Source organism: Microcebus murinus, chromosome 1 (genome assembly GCF_040939455.1).
Source record: "Microcebus murinus isolate Inina chromosome 1, M.murinus_Inina_mat1.0, whole genome shotgun sequence".
In the NCBI taxonomy this organism is placed as follows: Eukaryota; Metazoa; Chordata; class Mammalia; order Primates; family Cheirogaleidae; genus Microcebus; species Microcebus murinus.
The window spans coordinates 114,653,355-114,659,354 of NC_134104.1; the positions used below are offsets into that span (position 1 = coordinate 114,653,355).

General features: G+C 43.7%; 1 protein-coding gene across 2 annotated transcripts in view; it reads right to left on the reverse strand.

Moving 5' to 3' along the window:
* The window catches only part of PLS1 (plastin 1), a 108,220-nt gene extending 103,104 nt beyond the window's left edge, over window positions 1-5,116 (reverse strand). The window contains exon 1 of one of the 2 annotated variants that reach the window (XM_012762378.2): window positions 4,967-5,116. The gene's annotated coding sequence lies outside the window, so the exon portion shown is untranslated. The remainder of the gene's footprint in view (window positions 1-4,966) is intronic. The other variant, XM_012762380.3, reaches the window with a different exon arrangement.
* Between the last annotated feature and the right edge of the window lie 884 nt (window positions 5,117-6,000).

Genomic DNA, 6,000 nt, shown 5'->3' on the forward strand with positions numbered 1-6,000 from the left:
CATTTTCTCACAGCCAACTCAGTAGATCATTCTGCAGATCAAATCTGGGGCCTGTCAGCCTGGCCTTTAAATTATTTGTCTCTGACCTGGGACCTTCCCTGAGATATGTACGCTCACCTACAACCAATCCATACTGACTGCAGAACTCCCTGAGGTTGAAAATTTGGGGAGAATGTGTTCAGATATGGATTTTGCCAGGGGGTTAATAGCCACAGACAGTTCAAAAGCCTGAGATCAGGATCAGGACCTACAGATATTCCAGGAGCTTCCAGCAGTATATACACCCCAGGGAAAAAATTCTTACAAACCTGGTCACTCCAGAGTTCTTAGGCTCCTTTACAAGGTGAGTTTCCCATCCCCAACTCCAGAGGCACACCATGGATAAACACTAACTCACTTCCCCCTACAGCCCCACCTCAAAAGAGGGTGGGGGCAGAACACAAATGGCTTTAATGGTATATGTACCCAGAGAAAAAGCTGCTGTCTCTTTCTCCAGGAATGCTTCATGGATAAAGGAGATAAAGACCAAGTGGAATTTAAGAAACCAGGTCGAGTAATCCTAGCACTCTGGGAAGCTGACTCGGGGGATCGCTCAAGGTTAGGAGTTCGAAACCAGCCTGAGCAAGAGTGAGACCCCGTCTCTACTAAAAATAGAAATTAATTGACCAACTAAAAATATATAGAAAAATTTAGCTGGGCATGGTGGCACATGGCTGTAGTCCCAGCTACTTGGGAGGCTGAGGCAGTAGGATTGCTTGAGCCCAGGAGTATGAGGTTGCTATGAGCTAGGTTGACACCACGGCACTCTAGCCCAGGCAACAGAGTAAGACTCTGTCACAAAAAAAAAAAAAAAAAAAAAACAGGCCGTGTTGGTAACGCATACCTGCAGTCCTAGCTACTCCGGGTGGAAGTTTCAGTGGGCTATGATCATGCCACTGCACTCCAGCCTGGGTGACAGACTGAGACCCTGTCTCTCAAACAAAAAAACAGTATCACTATTGTTTTGTTTCTCAGATTAAAGTATGGCTTATAAAATGTTGAGACTTTCACCAGCTAAAACCTGTGGCCATTCTAAGCATCCCTTAGAGTTACCACATTTTGCATTTTGTTAAGATATTTGATTAAGTTATTTGAGCTCTCAGTGCCAGAAGTCAGACAGGCCTGGGGTCAAATCTCAGTTCAGCCACTTGTCAACTGTGTGACTTCAGATAGATGCTTTTATCTCTCTATGCCTCAGTTTTCTCATCTATAAAATCAGAGTGATAATTGCACCTATCTCATAGGATGATTTATAAAAGTTAAATGACATATTGCTTGTAAAATGTTTAGTATAGTGTCTGGTCCATGGAAAACATTCTATAATACTAGTTTTTAATATTACCATTATCATTTTAAGAAAGTTATATAATGTCATTTTACATAGGACCATGGTAAATTCTAGGATTTAATTCGTGGGCATTTTTTAAGTGTATGAGACATTAACTTCAACATACTGCCTGATTTTGCATTTGTCTATCTAGTCGATTTTCACTGCCTATATATATATATATATATATAAAACACCAGGTCAACCCTTCTCTTCCCACCTGCTAACGGCCTTTCAAGCTCTGTCTCTCCTCTCAACTGCTCTCTCTCTCCTTGATATTTTTATGAGAACAGAAATCACTGCATGTGGAAAAATGAAGACAGTGATCAACCACAGTGTGAATGTCAATGGAAAGGACATGCCATCCAACAGTTCCCCTCAATGTTGGATGCAGATCAAATGGAAAGGCTGTGTTCTGATTTGCAAAATAGCGATTTGCAACATCCGTTTCAAGTAAACAAATATTATAAACCACCTCTTGAACCGGGATTTTGAGTTCAGAAGCACTGCCTTGTTTTTCCAGGTAAAGTCTCATCAAAATTCTCTCATATTCTCTGTCTCTCTCTCTGTCTCTCTCTCTCTCATATTCTCTGTCTCTCTCTCTCTAACCTTACCCTCACATTCTTGGGTCACAAACACCACCCTTCGGTGCCACCCTCTCCATGGCCATTGCTCACCACACCTCCTGGTAGTGTAGAATGTCTCTCCGAAATATACTCTCAGTCCAAGGACTTTGGGCCAACACATTTGTGTCTTCAGCCTCTGACAAGCTAAGCTATCATGACCTTTCCAGACTTCTTCTCAACTCCCCCATGTGCAGATAGATTCCCAGGACCCCAGCCTCAACCACTCCTCATTCTGTATACTCATTCTTGAAATGGCCAGTCAGCCCTCATATCTTACATCTTCCAATGACACAGACATTCTTCCATCAGCCACCAAATTTCCCCCTTTAGATTGGTCTCTGAAGGCTTTGGATCCACAAAACATCTCAAACTGTAGTGCCCTGCTGCCAACTCAAATTAATCTTAGGGCCAATAACCTCAAGAAGTATAGGTTAATGAAAGGATCTTGGGTCTAGTAATGAGGAAACTTGAACAGAGCCTCTGGCAATGTCACTAACTAGCTTAGTTAAGCATATCTCAGTTCCTTCTCTATATAATTAGGGGATGGTCTGGATAAAGTGCCACCTTATAGCTCTGAGATCTTAAATGTCCACCCTCTGCATGCCAAAATACACTTATTTATTCATTCATTCATGCAACAACTATTGCATGTTTGATACTGCAAAACAATGTGCCAGGTATTGTGAGGGGTTAACGATCATCCTTCAAAGAGTTTATCATCTAGAATAGGAAATAAGATAATCACATCAATAACTAAGAAACAGAAAGAGATATTATAATTGGAGGTACTTATAAGAAAGAGAACGTTATAAACCTATTACTAATACTTCAAGCCTGAAACTAATTTTCAACGTCTTTGCTTCTCTGCATCCAATCTTTCACTAAATGCTTATTCCTTTACATCATTTCTTAAATCTGTGCTCTCCACTCTGCACTTAGAGTCACATGCTTAATCCAGGCCCCAGACAACTGTCCCCTAATATGTTTTTACCCCTGTATCTAGCACTCCCCCTAATTGGTGATCTCTCATCAAAATATAATAATCAGAAAAATCACCCCATCTGTATGGTTTGACTTGGCCACTGTTTTGATACAGCTCTAAGATGGGGCCTCCCCCATATTACAGAACATCTGCATCAAATCCCTAAACTATCCGTACGTCACTTCCCTCCCACAAACAGTGGCTAAATGCTTAGTGCTGAATGGGATGTTTAAATCATAGGCGTTAACTTCCAAGACCTTACACCATCTGCCAATTTCAGAATCAGGAAGTTGAGAGAGGCTAAAATATAATAATTCAGGATACTATATACAAAGGGGATACACAACAGCACAGACAACAATAATAAATGCTATAGGATTCAGAAGAGAGCTACTTCTGGCTGTAGCAATCAGGGAAGGCTTCCAAGAAGTGGTCACACCTGAGCTACACATTGCAGCATGGGCAGCGCTTAAACAGGGAGAGAGGGAGGCAAATAGGCATTCTGGGCCGAGGGCCCAACATTACGGACGCAAGGAAGGAGGGCAGTTTCAAGACTAGCAAATTGATAGGCAGGGATTGAGTGATAGGGCACTTTTTGAAAGGAGTTTACAAGGTACTAGCAAGCTTAGTATAGAAACAATTTTATGCTCAAAGCAGACTACATGGTATAAGAAGGTGGAAGAGAAAAAGAAAATTTAATAATCTAACCAAATGGTGAGCACAGTATCATCAGGGAGTGGTAAAAAGAGCCCTGAAAAAATCAGAAAACCTGTATTCCAGGCCTGGCTTTGCCAAGGAGGGGGCTTGGGCAGCCACAGCAAGTCATCTAACCTCGCTGGTCTCAGTTTTCTCATTTGTAAATTGAAGCAGCTGAACTTGCTGACCTTGAAGGTCTCCACAGTCCAAAAGTAGAACAACTGTATATTATTTCTGCCATTAAAACATTCATCATGGGGGAAATGAAGCAGTGGAGGGGGGCTACTTGTATTCACTTTCCATATAGGTTTCTCTTCCTGAACTTAAAATTGTTTTCCTAAACTTACTACTCACTATGTATATGCCTACCATATCACAAGTTTAACACTTTACTATAGAATTTCACTACAGAATCCAGTTTAAAGGAGAGCTGAATACAAAGGGGTAGGGAGTTGTAAAAGCACTTGTTTCATCTTTGTGGCACATAAACAATGTTCAGTGTGCACGCCCTGGCCTGAAATTCTGCTTAGGGCTCGCAGGTTCTCCAGGAAATTTGTGCAGCACAGCCTCATTCTCATACAAATGTATCCAACACCACAGCCCCAGGGTAAAATACCTCTGTATATGCCACAAAATGTGACATAGTAAATAAAGGGGGAGAAGCAAGAATTCTGTTACTCATCTAAAAGACTGCTTCCTTTTAATAGCACCAATGCAGCCCAAAATAACAGTAATGTTGAAAGGTAAGGAAGAAAAATCTTAAATTTTGTAAAGTCTCCACTTGAAAATGCAGCTGAAACGCGGAAAATTTTTGGCAGTGACATTCGCTGAAAAGTGACATTTTTATACCGCATCCACAAGCCCCTATCCTCCAGGAAAGGCACCAAAACCAGAAAGCACGGATGCGATTTCACTCCAGCCCTATTGATCCTATGCACCAAACGCCAAAGGCAAACAAACCAGTCACAGAATTCAAACGAAACAGGCTGGAGCCTTTCCAGCAGCTTCCCAAAGTATAAAACAGAAACTTTACCGAATGCCTTTACTTCATGCAGGGACGCATAATGGAGTTCTCAGGCTCATTGTTTAAGCAGTATAAATATATGATTTAACACCTGCAGGCACTAACTACACGCTGCCCCGACCGGGCAGAAGCGCGCCCGGAGGACCGCGAGCGCCGCACTGCACAGCGGGGAGACCACACACGAGCGAGGAAACCCGGACGAACTGCCCGCGAGCCGCCGCGCGACCCCAAAGAAGTAAACCTTTGTTTTCCGTTTGTCTGTCCAGCCTTACTTTTGCGCCCCCTGCACGCCGATCGCCGCGTACCTGCCTCGGCCGTCTTGCCCTCTGGCCCGCAGCTCCCGCTCAGGATCTACTAACTAGCAGGTCCACTGCGCGGCTGGCTACCTCTCGGCGCCCGCCTTGCTGCTGCGCTCGCCACTGCGCATGCGCAGCCGGCATCCAGGTCCGCAAAGTCGGAATCCACTTGCCGGCTTTTGGCTGCGGCTCCCACGGGAGGAGACGCTAGACTAGGAGCCAGGGCTCAGGCGGACTGTGAAAGAGGAGTTGCAGGTGCTGGGAGCGTCTTTGACCGGGAGAGGTGGATAGGCTCTCGCAGCAACATTATCCATACCGTCCACGGTTACCCAAGGCTAAAGGTGACCACCTACATGCTTGGAATGAGATTAGCACAGCTGTTCTCAAACTTGAGCGTGGATCAGAATCACCTGGAGGGCTTGCTAAAACAGCTCCTACACCCAGTTTCATATTCAGTGAGTCTGGAATGAAGCGCGACAATTTGCATTTCTAATGCGTTCTCTGCAGAAGCCGCTACTACTAGTCAGAGTACCATCACATTTTGAGGACCACTGCTCAATGGGAAGAATTATTGTTGTTAAAGAAAGAATCTTTTTCTCTCCTCTCTTTTTTGGGATTTCACATAATACTTCCTCTTCATTTAACAGCCACACCTGCTCTAAATAAATAAATAAATAAATCCCACACGCAAACAAAAGTGGGATATCTCCTTTAGCATGTGAGTTAATGGAATGCTTCCTCAGGAGTTCTCACATATTCTGCCTGCAGCATAACCCAGCTCAGTCCACGAAACTGGACAGATTTTGCTACCCCTTTAACTCAAAGTCTTGTGTGCCTCTCAGCACCTAGCACAGTACCTAATGCAGAATAGGCACCCAAGTAACTCTGAGATGGTAGCAAAGGGCTGGAGAAGAAAGGAGGAGGTTGAAATTATTTTAAGAACCCACAAAAATTGAATGACCAATTAAATATGGAAGTGGGGGGGCCAAAGAGGGGGAGGGTAAGTATTT